Genomic DNA, 15,458 nt, shown 5'->3' with positions numbered 1-15,458 from the left:
TGTGTGGAGTCTGCATGTCCTCCCCGTGGTTGGGTAGCGTTTGAAAGATGTGCATGCGTAAATGGGTGTGCCCTCGTTGAAGGTTGGGCATCAAGCTGGCACCTTGGTGTTTCGTAAAAATCTACTGCCAATCATTAGCGGACCGGAGTTCCGCTGTGGCGACCCTTTACCGGGAAAAGCAGAAAGACAACAACTTGGAGAAAAGTTTATAGTAACCTTGCAAAAAATGTTTTAAGGTTATGACTTTTCAGTTTTCAGACTCATGAACTGATTTCAGTAATATTAGGTCTGCAGTATGAGATTTGTGCAGCAATAGTTTATTACACATCCATATTTGTTCTATTTCATTTATTGCTGGATTGTGGGAGATGCAATGTAGCTTGCTGTGAGTAGTAATAAAAAAGGTAAAATGCACACGCTGCTGTAATTGTTCTATATTGTAACAGAAAATATGCTTACTTAGACTAATACAGATTTATTTTAAAGACTAATACAGATTTAGATTATAGATACAACTGTGACCTTGATTTTATTTTGTGTGATGAGCCTGCAGAACTCTGGTGATAAGAAATTAGCATAAACCTCTTATGGTGTTGACAGATCAGAAGACTGTACAATGAATGGCTTCTGAAATAATATAAATTATCAGACATGCTGTTATAATTCCATGCTTATTAGAGAAAGGATAAAGGCTGCTTCAGTTAGCAATTTGTGACAGTTATACACAATGCAGATGGTGTGACTTCAAAATAAAAATAGGAGACAGTAGTCCAATTTGTCAAAGTTATGAGACATTAATTTTATAGAAAAGGGATACAAGATTACAACTTGCATATTTTAGAGCTTCATGTTGATATTCTTAAAGAAATACTTAGTTAGTCAGTTAAGCAAAGAGAGATTGTTTCATGCCTCATACACAGGTACAAGAATTATATCTCTTTAGTCTTTCAACTTTTTCTGGTTAGGGGTCACCACAGCGGAACTCCGGTCTGCTAATGATTGGCAGTGTATTTTTATGGTGCTGAGTTGCCAGCGCAATGCCCAAACTTCAAAGACGGCATGCCCATTCATGCACGCACCTACCTAAATGTCTTTAAATGTCACTCAGCCGTGGGGAGGACATGCACACATGACTCGACACAGAAGGCACTCCAGATGAGAATCAAACAGGAGAACCACTTGTTGTGAGCCAACAACACTATCCGCTGCACTATATATATATATATATATATATATATATATATATCTATGGGTCTACCTGACAACACCGATGCACTACAACACCTACAATGAAATCACCGACACCACATAACCGAAAGTTCACAAACACGAAACCTCACATGCCCGACACACCATAATCCGAACAATCAACAAACAAAACAAATCCCCTGTCCAAAAAGCACACACACAACACAAGCACACCAAAATCCTTACAAACCCACACTAAGTAAGCATATTTTCTGCTACAATATAGAACAAATACAGCAGTGTGTGCATTTTCCCTTTTTTATTACTACTCACAGCAAGCTACATTGCATCTCCCACAATCCAGCAATAAATGAAATAGAACAAATATGGATGTGTAATAAACTATTGATACACAAATCTCATACTGCAGACCTAATATTACTGATATCAGTTCATGAGACTGAAAACTGACACAACATACACAACTATCTACAACCTTAACCCAAACCCTAACCCTAAGGTCTGTCACTATCTCACACTCACCTAACCCGCGCCCTAACCCTAACTCACTTAACCCGCCCCTAATCCTAAAGACTGTCACTATCGCACACTCACCTAACCTGCGCCCTAACCCTAACTCACTTAACCCATCTCTATCCCTAGAGTCTGTCAATATCGCACACTTACCTTACTTGCACCCTAACCCTAACATCCATCACTACCGCATACTTACACAGCCTTTCCACATGTCGGTGTTCTCAGCGTCGGGGTTTTCATCCGTCGGTCATCTCAGTTTTCAATATTCTGGTGTCGGTGTTCCCATCGTCGGTGTTGTCAGCTTTCGGCGTTGTCAGGTAGACCCATATATATATATATATATATATATATATACATATATATGTATATATATATATATATATATATATATATATATATATATTTATATATATATACATATACATAGGACATGTCAAGGAATATTTATAACATGTAAAAAGATGCTTCTAAAAATGGGCAGTGTAAAAAATTAAACTACAAGACGTACCTGGAAGCTTGACAAACTGCAAGCATTTCATAGTGAATGCACACAAATTTGATGTAATGGCTGTGAAATGACATCTGTTGGAAACAGAGGCTTAGGTAGGACTATACTCCCATACTTCTTTCTGTTTATCATGATGAGTTTAAAGTTTCTTAGAGACTCTTCACAAAAAATATAGATGCATCTTTCTCGTCCTTTGTAATCTTGGAATGGGTATGCTGCATTTATAAGATATAGTGTACATTTTTTTATGATCAAAGGGCTTTTATTTAAGATATGTAAAAAGCTTCAAAAATAACATATTGTGTATTGCCAGTCTATATCATCTCAGCAGTCTGTGTGTGTAGCCCATACGTTGACCTCAGAAGCACTGACCCCAAAAGGTCAACAGAATGAATGGCAACACTTTACCAAGCAGGCACTGAGAAAGACCCTCAGCACATGCAATTTTTACAGACACACACACACACACACACACACACACACACACACACACACACACACACACACACACACACACACACACACAAACGGGTCTATATTACATGATTGAATGCTTAGGTGATCAAACACCTAAATATTGACCATGTAATAACGAACTGCAAAACAGCAAATGCCTCCGGGAATAGTTACCGTCATCCAAAAAAAAAAAAATTAACTTTACAGCCAAACAAAGTGGCCCCCTGATGTGGGGGGCTATGCACCCCACCCCTCCAACTTAATATACCAACAACAAGATCGATCCATAGTGGAGAAAATTGCAAACTGCAGCGAACGGCCAAGTGAAATCTTTCCCTATGTTAAATTGACCGTTCGCTGTTTTTTGCTTTCGATATTACATGGTCGATGTTTAGGTGTTGGATCATCTAAGCATTTGATCACATAAGATAGACCCCCACACACACACACACACACACACACACACACACACACACACACACACACACACACACACACACACACAGGTCTATATTACATGATCGAATGCTTAGATGATCAAACACCTAAACATCGACCATGTAATATCGAACTGCAAAACAGCAAACACCTCCGGGAAATGTTACCGCTGGCCAAAAAGAAAAATTAACTTTACAGCAAACTAAGTGGGCGGGGGCTGTGCCCCCCCCCTGACTAAATATATCAACAATGAGATCGCCCCACAGTGGAGAAAATGGCAAAATGCAGCAAACGGCCAAGGGAAATCTTTCCTTGTGTTAAACTTGACCATTCGCTGTTTGTTGCCTTCGCTATTAAATGGTTGATGTTTAGGTGTTCAATCACCTAAGCATTTGATCACGTAATATAGACCTCCCAACACACACACACAGACAAACAAAAACAAATAACATTATTTTTTGCAGGAGGACTGCCCCTACACCCCCTGTTAATTACATATACTAACTCCAAGATCACACAATCCCTGAGGAAAGAGAATATTCCTCTACTTGGGGGCTGTCAATCTTACACAAGTTGGCCATATGGGTATATTGACCAAATGCAGTCAACTAAACAGATGTTGACAAATAAGCATTTAGACCAAATACAGGACCCTTTCTTTCTGAAGAAGTCTTGATAATAAATAAGACAAAAGCGCTAAAGTTCTACAAGAGTTGTTGGTGTGATTTACTATTTTTTTGAATGCTTTTATTGTCACGAAGTTCATTTCTTAGTTAAAATTTCTTCTCTTCGTTCAATTTTTTTGAGTGCGGTTAGTTTTTATATATATAAATATATATATATATATATATATATATATATGTACATCTATCTATATATATATATATATATATATATATATATATATATATATATATATATATATATATATATATATATATATATATATATATATATATATAGAATTTTTGAGCACTTTCTTTCCTTTATTATTTAGAACGTCTTCAGAAAATAACAAGTTCTGTTTCTGTGCTGCAATAAATAGGCAGTTCTGACCAATCAGTTTTAAGAAAAAAGCCTGGCAAAACAGAACAATGGGTTAGGTAAAAAACTAGAAACAAATTGAGCTAACAATTGGAGATACAGAAACTTTGAATTAAAGATAGGTTGTGCTTTATTCATTTAGAGGTTCATTTGAATATGTTTCTGAAAAATACGTAGCACTGTCACATGGATTAAGGCAATTGAAAAATATGTTGAGTTAACAATTGACAAACAGGTGGCTCTGTTGCAGAGAACAAAACAACTGGCAAATTATTAGATACTAAGGATCAACGTTAGGTGGCGCTCTACAGATTTAGAGGTTTGTATGAGTACTAGACTAAAAAACAGGTGGTGCTATTGCTCAAAGAAGTAGAGGCAGAGAGTGCTTAAAGTTTCAGAAGAGTTTTACTGTTGACAAACAGATGGCGCTGCGGCACAGTATTATCTTGTATGTGCACTGATCCTAGTTGTTAATGTCTTAGATAATGACTAGGTGGGTTAGATGTACCATTTCAGAGCAGATTTGATGTTTAAGTTTTCATTGAGGCCTGGGGGGATGTCAGCGTGCAAGCTTAGCTGGTATGCAAGTTCGTGCACACCCAGGAAGGTTTCCATGTCCCCAATGAAGTGGGGAATTTTATCCAGTATAAGAAACATGAATCTTATGAAACCAATGCAAATATGATTGTGTTTGGCTAGCACATTTTTATTGTCTGAGTGCTGGATGGCCGCTAAGTGTTCCTTGATTCTATCAGACAAATATATGTCCATTTTACTTATGTAAAAACTATTACAGGTGGAGCAAGTACTGGAATAAATAACATTGTAGGAGTTACAGTCCAGATGATCCCTAAGCTGAATCGTGTATTTGTTGTGGGGAAAGGTGAATGTGGTGCATGTAAGGATGTGTTTGCAGATGGTGCAGTGGCCACAGGGTTGTATGCCTAGTTTGGGAGGATGGAAGTCTGTGGTCGGGGATAAGAAGTAATGCTTGGGCTGCTCAAACAGAGATTTTAGTGTTTTTTTTTTTTTTTTTTTTTTGTAGCCAAAGGTATGTAGTTCCCCTAAGGTCTGGCATACTTCTCTGTCCCAGTGGATAATTCACCACTGTTTTTTAAGGATATCCATGGTGGGGTACATGTCTTGGCTAATGGGAAGGGGGAAGTTCAGGACAAAGTCTTGCTTCAGTGTGCCTGGAGATTTGGGTAGAAAGCCATGTTTCAGGATGGGCTGAAATTTGGTATTCCTGGTGAGGGAGACCTGTGAGTACATATTGGCTGAGAGGTCATTGAGATAGTTATGTTCTGAAAACAGTTTGAGTAGGTGGCTGCACTCTTCCTGGTAAATAGTGTCTCTTCTCTGGTGATGCAGGATAGTTATACCAGTTGCCCCTTTACTACAATGGACTTTGTGGTGTGCTGGCTGAAAAACTCTAGAAAGAACCCTGAAGGTGCTTTTATGGAATATATTAGATTCAAAAGAACAGATGGCAAGATTAAGAAAGATTTCTATGTCTAAATAATGTACACAGGTGCCAATGTGTGAGGTAGTGAAGTGGAGAAAATCAATACTGTTGTTCAAATCTTGGATAAAGATGTGTAGTTCTTAGGGAGTGCCTTGCCATACAAAGAGGATATTGTCTATGTATCTTTTGTCTAGTTTGGTTTTTTTGAAACCCACAATAGTGGGAAGGATCTCTGCTTCCCAGGCATTCAGAACAAGGTTCATGTAGGATGGGGCCATTTTGGACTACATTGCTATGACTCTCTCTTGACGATACACCTTTTGGTTGAAATGAAAAAAGTTGTTCTGCAAGACTAGAGAAATGAGTTCATATATGGTTTCTATTTTGGTTATGGGGAAGGATGCATATTTTTCTAAGTAGGTCCTGGTGAGTTGGTGGCCTTCTTGGTTAGGGATACTGGTGTACAGTGCCTCTACGCCCAGTGTAACTAGGCAGCAATTTTGGTGGATGACTCAGTATTTTTGGAGTTTGAGGAAGAACAACCACGAGTCAAGCAAGAAGTATGGAGTCTTCTGAACTATTGGGTTGAGAATAAGGTCAAGGAATTGTGAAATATTGTAAGTTTTAGTTCTTTCAGAAGACACACTGAGCCTGAAAGGGGGGTGGGGTTGCTTGTATGTTTGTGGACTTTTTCCTAAGCAGGGTTTGTTTATCCTTAAAATGTGAACTCTTCATAAGAAATGTTATTTTTAGCAAACAAGTTAACAGTTTTTAATCAACAAGTTTAAAATGTTTGTGTACTAGATCTAATGAGATAGGTTTGTACAATTCATTGTGTTTTAAACTTGATTCTGTTTTATCTATGCATTCATTAAGGTCCATTACCACAGTCCCAGTTCCTTTATCCTCTTTCATGATGCAGAGATTTTTACTGTCACTGAGTTCTTTGATTGCTGCTGATTCGGATGAATTGAGCTTAAAGCACTTACCCCAATGTTATCTGGAGAGTACCTCTTGGATTTCCTGGTCAGAGAGGAAGGCATCCATGGTATTGTGTAATGGTAGGTTGTATGGTCACCTGGGTTTAAGGGGGGTAAGGCTGTTTGAGGACTCTCCTTACCATCATTGCTGTGGTGCAGAATTTTTAGGATTCATTTCCTGAGGTATAAACGTAAATCCAGAAGCACATTGGAAAGGTTGGCCCTTTGTGGTGGGATGAAAGTAAATCCTTTTTTAAGGACATCAGTGTGGGTGGTCGAAAGGTTAAAGGAGGAGAGTTTGAAGATGTCCTGTGTTCCAGTGCGGTGGGTTGGGGGTGAAGGTTTATCTCGACTCTGTCTGTGGGGTCTGGTGTGACCTCCCCCTTTCCCTCTGTCCCTGGTGGATGAGCCATAGCTTCTCCTGTCAATCCCTCTGGTGGTCTGCCTTTCTTTGTCAATGCTGTCCGAGAGGCCTTGGTCTAAAAAAAATTGCAATTGGTGGCGTCCTCGTGATGACCTTCTGTGGGGTCATTAGAAGCCATGGCTGAGGGTGGTATTAGTGGGGACATGGGTGGAAGACATTCGATGTTGAGGTATTGGACACAGCTGTGTCATTCCGTGGACGAGTGGTCTGTGATTAATTCATCTGCTGTGGTTGTCTGTGACCAGGCAGGCTAGCTGATTGCTGTATTGTTCCATGTCTCAAAGTAATCTCTTATTCTTTCTCTGAATAATGGTGGTGACATGTCTGTTGACTTTGACTGGGACACTGTCCCACAGCTGGCTGTACAGATGGAATGACAGGTGCAGTAGGACCACACTTTGTAGGTCGGAGATGTCCTTCTTAAGGTTATCTAGTTTGTGGTGGTTATCCTTGATCAGTGCTTTAAGTACTTGTATGCCTGCTTCATTATAAATGCAGGAGAGCTCCTTGTATATTTGGGAGTCTTGGGTCATGCCATTGGGGTAACAGTAGCTCTGGAGTCCTCGTGGAACTATGTTGCTTAAAATGCATTGATTAAGGTAGAAGGAGTCATTCTCAATAGTTTTGTATAGTAAAAGTAGCCTTTCTATTTTGTAGATGAGAGATTTGCAGTGGCCGGCATTGCCACTGATTAGGTTGAGAGTATCCGAGCGTTGAATTGGTTGGTCTTGTTCATCCTGTATGAAAGGGTTTTGTTGTTGCTATCTTGTAGCTGCTCAAGTAGTCTGCTGGGGGCTGGAGCTGGAGCAGGGGGCCAGCTGCTGAGCCGTTGGAGGTATGTAAATTTGTGGTCCATCCATGGAGTTGGTTGTTGATGCTCTGAAGTAGATCCTGTGTTTTGGCAGTTACAACACACACACACACACACACACACACACACACACACACACACACACATATATATATATATATATATATATATATATATATATATATATATATATATAAAATATACATATATATGTGTGTGTGTGTGTGTGTGTGTCTATATATATATATATATATATATATATATATATATATATAAGTCAATGTCATTTGATTCAATGTTTATTTATCGGAAACTCAAATGATCAAACCTTTTTGACTGAAAACTCATTTAACTGAAAATTCATTTGAATGAAAACTCATTTAATAGAACATCATCTTGTGAATTTTAGAAGCCATTGGCCTTATAATAATAACTTTTTTGGACATTATTTAACGTGGCAGATCTGAGAGATTAGAGAGTGTGTGTGTGTGTGTGTGTGTGTGTGTGTATGTGTGTGTGTGTGTGTGTGTGTGTGTGTGTGTGTGTGTGTGTGTGTGTGTGTGTGTGTGTGTGTGTGTGTGTGTGTGTGTGTGTGTGTGTGTGTGTGTGTGTGTGTGTATGTGTGTGTGCGTGTATGGGTATACATAAAATGATAGAAATACTCCAATGCTGATGTTACTAATGTTGACAAAAAAGGCCACCTGTACATATTGCAGCAGCCACTATGTTGAAAAACCTGATAGACAATTTCATGAGAGAATACGAAAGCACATCAGTGATATAAAGCGAAAAGATCTGAAGAATCCTTTATGCAAGCATCTGATGGACTATCCTATGCATGCATTAAATTTTTTAGCCATACAAGTTATAACACCTAATGGTAGAGGTGGTGGCATAATGCTCAATACTGAAGTATGTGAAACAAATTGGATAGCAGCTCTGCAAGCATATGTACCACCTAGCTTGAATGTTAATCTTTCTGTAAAGCCAATATTTAAAAGTAGAAGACTACAAAGGAAGCCCCACGACTATTGACTCTTTTTCTGCATAAAGTTTCACAGTTTTCTATCAATTTTTATATATTTTCTTATATGTGATTTTTTACTTGACAGTACAGCAGTAAGTGATTGGGCTCTGACGGAAGGTGAATGTCTACATTATATATGCTTTTTCGTATGTGATTGTTGTTTTTCTCTATATGAAATTGTTGTTTTGCTTTTTCTGGTGTTATATATGGCTTTGGCCCTATGCAAGCTTATATTAGGTTGAGATATCTGTTTGATGTGGCATTTTTATATGACATTCACTATTTAATCAAGTATTTTGACTTATTGTTATGTATGACTGCAATGTGTTTGTGTTAACCTGACAGATAGTGCTTTTATCTTTCATGTTTGTAGACTGTTATGAGTAGAACCTTTGATAATTCAACTATCCGTATATGATGTCTTATCATCATTATTTCCAGATTATTTTACAGTGGTTGGTGTAAAATAGAAATAATGAGCTGCTATTGGTACATTTTTTTACTTATATGATTGCCCGATATATAGAGAACTATTATTCTGATTGGCATGACTGATGTACACCAGTGGAAATTTCTTCCGCTTTCAGCCACTCTTACTCCCAAATTATTTCACAGTGGTTGGTTTAAAATAGAAGTGCTGAGCTGCTATTGGATGTCTTATCATTTATATGGTTGGTTGATATAAAAAGAATCACTACTGTGATTGGCATGACCAATGTTTGCCAGCAGAAATGTCTTCCACTTTTAGCTAAATGCTTATCATGCACTTACAGAATTATATTTCAGCAAAAAGTTCATTTATTTTTTAACTATAAAAGACAAATATTTATCCTCACAAAAACAATGGAACACATTTATTGATGCCTTTGAACATTTAGGATTGTTGTTGCCTCTAGGTAGTTTGGTCTAGTTGGTGTAAAATAGGTATGATGAGCTGTCATTGGTGTATTTTATTTTCCACATGATTAGTCGACGCAGGGTGAATTCCAGTTTTGATTGGTAAGATCGGATGTACACCAGCCGAGAAGGTTTTCGCTCTTAGTTTAATGCTGACCGTGTTTGAAACAACTCCGGGATTCATGAAGCTTGCGCCAGGCGCAGGCGTAGCATAGGCGGAATAATGCCAAATATGGCTGTCAAGCGATTCAGGTATGATCCAATTCCATGTGCACTACCGGCGTACACCAGAACTGCGTAGCCCTTGGCATAGGTATGCTAATCACCCCATGTGCAGTGTCGCACCTTGCAAATGAAGGCAGATAGTGATTCATGAAGTGGTGCAGGCATAGCATAAGCCCACGGAAATGTAAACCAAAAAACACAGTTTACATTTTCCCAAACAGAACATCGGAGCTATGGAAGCGGACTAGACTCATGTATTACAAAGTTAACATATGCCAATGGCTAAATACACAGCCAATGGATAAAAAAAGATGCACAACACCTAAAAAACAACATTTAATGTCATGTCCATAGTAACTCACAGTACAACCGCAGAGCATGTGTGCACAAACAGGAACATAAAGAAAATATATAAAAATGTCATAAAATCGCAATGTAATACAAATCAGGTTTTCACCATAATACGCAATGGTACGCATGGAACACCACAACCAAGGTGCAAGGGTTGCTAAGGGCCTGCAACAGTGTTCGGCGCAGTAACTATGAATTAGTAGTCAATGCCATGCAAATGAAGCAGGTAATACTGAATCGCAAACATCCCGCCGGATGAAGGATGTACCATACGGCGCAGCGCTATAACACCGAGGAGTGGCTCAGAGGAGATACATGACATCAGCAGAGGGGTGTGCCACCGTAGCAGTAAGCACATTGGAGCAATGCAAATCTGGCCTGGCTGTTGCTAAGCAAATCTGCAGGACAGGGGTGGGGAGGAAGATATAGAATCGTTTAGCTGAGAGCACACATGGTGCCCGAAAGCGTATGTGTACATGGATGAAAACGTGCCCAAAACCTGGTAAGTGGATGCATGCGCTGCGAACAATAGCACAAACAGGAAGGTCAGAGGAAGAAAGGAAGGAAATGCCAAAGTAGGGTAATTGGAGTACTACTGAGCAATTAACACCAATCAACTCACGGCGGCCAATGGACGGCAGCTGACAAGTCTGCTCGCAGAAACCTGCAAAACAGGATAGGGAAGGCATTGGATTGCAAAGAAAGGAGGGGAGGCATTGGATTGCAAAGATAGGAGATCTGTCATAGAAGAGCAAAGCAAACCGACAGTAGACTGGCAATAGCACACATTACGCAAGATAAGCCAGGTCTAGGAAAGTACAAATGAAAGCAGGCTGCTGGATGCATGCCAGAAAATGGTAGGTGGAACGTGCAGAAATGTAAAGGGAAGGTCAAGAGGTAATCCACAGCAGCCAAATGTAATTCAACACCAAAGGCACCACAATAGTAGTTCCGGTAGTAAAACACATAAGATACCCAGTAGCTACGATCGTACATACACACCCTATGACATCATTGGTGTTCACAGCGCAATAGTATAAAGTGTGAAAGCACCCTACACACACCTGTGTATTCTCAAACACTGCACCATAGGTGTAAACACGATTCATCAGCATGTGTTAGAGACTGACGGTGTTGTGGAGGATGATGCCGACAACCACCACAGGCCACAGAGGAGGAGAAGAGTGTTCAGACCAAGGGTAACCTACCAGGGGCGACATGATCTGGAGATAGTAGAGCATTACAGGGTGGACAGGGACATCTTACAGCAAATAGTGGAGCTGTGCCGGCCATGCCTGAGAACCAGAAACAACAGAGGGGAACCCATCCCAGTGGACACGAAGGTATGTGTAAGCTTACGAATACTAGCCACAGGTACCTTTCAAAGGCCAACTGGAGATATAATGGGGATCTCACAGGCATCAGCATCCAGGGTACTACACCAGTTCCTGGATGCCATGTTACCACATGCCAATGAGCATATATACTTCCCCCGAACTCAGGAGGAGTTGGCCAGCAATATGCATCACTTCCACTGTGTGGCACACTACCTGGAGGTACTGGGTGCGATAGACTGCACGCACATACAAATCAAGTCATCACCTGGTGAGCATGGTAGGCGCTACATCAACCGCAAGGGATTCCACTCCATCAACTGCCAGGTCATGTGCAATGCCCAGGGCATTATCATGGATGTGTGTACTGGCAGCCCTGGAAGCTACCATCCTCACAGCTGTATCAGGTATTTGTCACGGAGGACATCCCACATGGCCACCTTGTGGGGGATGCTGGCTATGCACTGGAGCCATGGATGATGACTCCCATCAGAAATGCACACACACCCATGCAAGAATGCCATAATGAGGCACATGCACAAGCTAGAATCATCATAGAGTGTGTGTTTGGGATGCTGAAATCACGGTTCCAGTGCTTGGACACATCTGGTGGAGCCTTGCAGTACTCTCCAGGCACGTGTGCCCACATCGTCATAGTATGTGCCATGCTGCATAATATGATCCTGCGGAAACAGCTGCAGCAGGGACAAAATGGTGAAGGCCCTCATAGCCCACCACAATTGCCAAGGCCATCACAGGCACAGAGGGATTCAGACCACGAACACACTGTGCCAGCCCCAGTAGGCAGACGGAGGCGTGCCCAATATGCCTACACCTTGGCAAAGAGGGAAAGTATAGCACATACTCTGATAGTGTAGGCCCCTATGGACTGACACATCTCTCCACCTGCACACACAGTAAAATGGATGGCACACAAACACGACCACCTGTAAATTGTAATGCATAGGTGACCCACTGTGTGAGTCCTACATAGGCAGCTCTCAAACATTGTACACACAACAGCTATTGGAACACGGAATGTCAACACCTAAACAGTACATGCGCCTATCAGCATATGGTGGTGCTGTGTGTATAGGTTCCCAGGTACATTGGTAGGTACACGGCCGATTGTCAGAGGCCATACACCAAATGGGGCAAACAGTGTCTGCTATCACCACAACATCGAGTAATCAACTGTCGCTTAGTGGAGCAGAGGCAATCGTGGGAGCACATGTGTGTAAGCACTCTTCTGCACACACTCAGCACGGAGTCCCTGCTGCGTTAATGAGGGGCATGGGGTGTACCCATGACAGGTATTCGTCACCCCAGCATGCTCCAGCTACGGTTGTTTGAAGGTGTAGCACAGTATCGTGTGTGGATCACTGTGATATACATATCCAATGCCACAGCACATCTAGTAAACATCACATGGACATACCATTAACTGGTCCCATCAATATGTAAACTAACTGAGTTACCCATGTGAGTGCAGTATTGAGTAACAGCCGTAGTATACTCCACATACAAAACGACATAACACGTGTACAAATCCCAGATGTCCAAGTGTTAAATGCAGTGACTGTCATGCATGTTCCTGGTCCCACATCCTGCAAGGGATGTAACGTAATCCTGAAGGCATGAGTTATAACTTGTTGATACTTGTTAACCTCTGCTATCTCTGAAAAAAACAAAAAACAAAGAAAATCTTGCTTTTTTCCCCACTTTTCTGAGATTTAAAAAAGTTCAGTTACAGGCTTGCTGTTCTTGAACTGTTTGCAAGTTTCTCTGAGGCCATTTTTTGCTTGGGCTAAAGGAAAGTCCCTCTGTTGATCAGTGGCAGTGAAAAACATTGAGCAGTCTGCCTGCCCCTGTGGGAGTGGTTACTGACTTGAAACTGTAGTTTTATTGGCCATTTTGGGTCAATTCCAAAACTCCTTCATCTTCCTCTCTTAAAACCTGGTTGCCTCGTGGTTTTGGCATCTTTTCAGGCATGTTGGCTGTTGGTGAAGCACCCACCAAGAAGAGAAAACGCTGAGAGAAGAAAGGAGCCACTTTTGAGACTTTAAGTATTTTTCCTCTGTTTATTTGCTAAGTTTTTCTGCATAGCCGCCTATTTTGAGCATTTTCTGGCTTGTTAAATTTGATTTCTGCATTAGTAACTGTATTTAGAGCACAACCTAGAGCTGTTTACTGAATTTCCTGTTTGCACTTATTTTTAAAATCATTTTTCTCAAAACTTGCATTTTATCTGTCTTTGGCCTAGCACTCTTGTGTGGGGTCATTTACTGCACTGTTATAACTTGTTGATACTTGTTAACCTCTGCTATCTCTGAAAAAACAAAAACAAAAAAATCTTGCTTTTTCCCACTTTTCTGAGATTTAAAAGTTCAGTTACAAGCTTGCTGTTCTTGAACTGTTTTAAGTTTCTGTGAGGCCATTTTGCTTGGGCTAAAGGAAAGTCTCTCTGTTGATCAGTGGCAGTGAAAACATTGAGCAGCCTGCCTGCCCTGTGGGAGTGGTTACTGACTTGAAACTGTAGTTTTATTGGCCATTTTGGGTCAATTCCAAAACTCCTTCATCTTCCTCTCTTAAAACCCTCTTTTGCGTGGTTTTGGCGTTTTTGAGCATAAGCGCAACAACGGGCAGCGCCGCTAATTGGTTTAAACTATTTCTGGCTCCACAAAGTCTGCTCTTCACTTTTTCCCTTAGAACTGCTCTATCTCTCAATATAAACACCATATTCTCATTCTAAGGACCTTCACTGGTCCAATTAAGTAATCCTACAAGTTAGCACTATTAAACCATAAGCACTACTTACTCTTATACTCTCTACGATTACCCTGTCCTCTATTGGTCCATCTTAAATTCAGTTTCCCTGTTACTCTAGCATGTCCAAAGGTCAGTCAATGGTTTCCTCTCCAGTCCAGCTGGTGAATCTGGGAATTTTGAGGCAATGTTACAACTGTCTCATGTACACGGACAACCCTCTCCTCCTCCAAACAGGTTCAAATATATGTGAGAGATGCAACTATTTAGCCAAACTGGAGGCTGAGCTCTCTCATCTCAAAACTGGTGTAACCAGTCAGGAGGAGAAGGTAACCTCACACAACACAATTCCAGTATCACATAGTCCCACCACATCAGCGAACCAAACACATAAATACACAAAAACATACTCGGAGGCTCTAAATAAAATCTACCTAAGCAACAGAGACCTCCAAAGCAGACATCCAAGCAAACGCTACCTCAAAACAAAACACACACAATGCATAACCCACAAAGTCAGTGTGCCAAGCAGCCACAGCCCTTAAGGCTGAATAACACACCTGATACTCTTGTTATAGGTGACTCTATTGTCAGACACACTGACGCCCCGCTCACCAGGCTGAATAAAGAGAAGGTCACGTTGAGCTGCCTGTCGGGTGCTAGGATCCGACACATAACGCAAGCACTCAGGTCACTCCAAAGCAAATACAAATATGACTCAGTCATTGTACATACTGGTGTGAATGACCTGAGACGTACCTCCCTGGACTACATGAAAAGAGACATAGAGGAGCTCTCTGATCATGTAGCCCAGGCTGGTATGACCCTGACCTTGAGCAGCATCTTACCCTCACCTAGAATGATGCAACAATACAAAGACAAAATGATCGATTTTAACAATTGACTAAAATTTTGGTGTCATTCAAAGGGGATCCAGTGTCTCGACAAGCCACGTTGCTTTGCTAGGAACGGCTTGCACCTGTCACCACTGGGCTTTCGGATATTGG

This window comes from Protopterus annectens, chromosome 1.part0, assembly GCF_019279795.1.
Source record: "Protopterus annectens isolate FY-2018-M chromosome 1.part0, PAN1.0, whole genome shotgun sequence".
Classification (NCBI taxonomy): Eukaryota; Metazoa; Chordata; order Ceratodontiformes; family Protopteridae; genus Protopterus; species Protopterus annectens.
The sequence above is the reverse complement of the archived record's forward strand: the minus strand, read 5'-3'. Positions refer to the sequence as shown.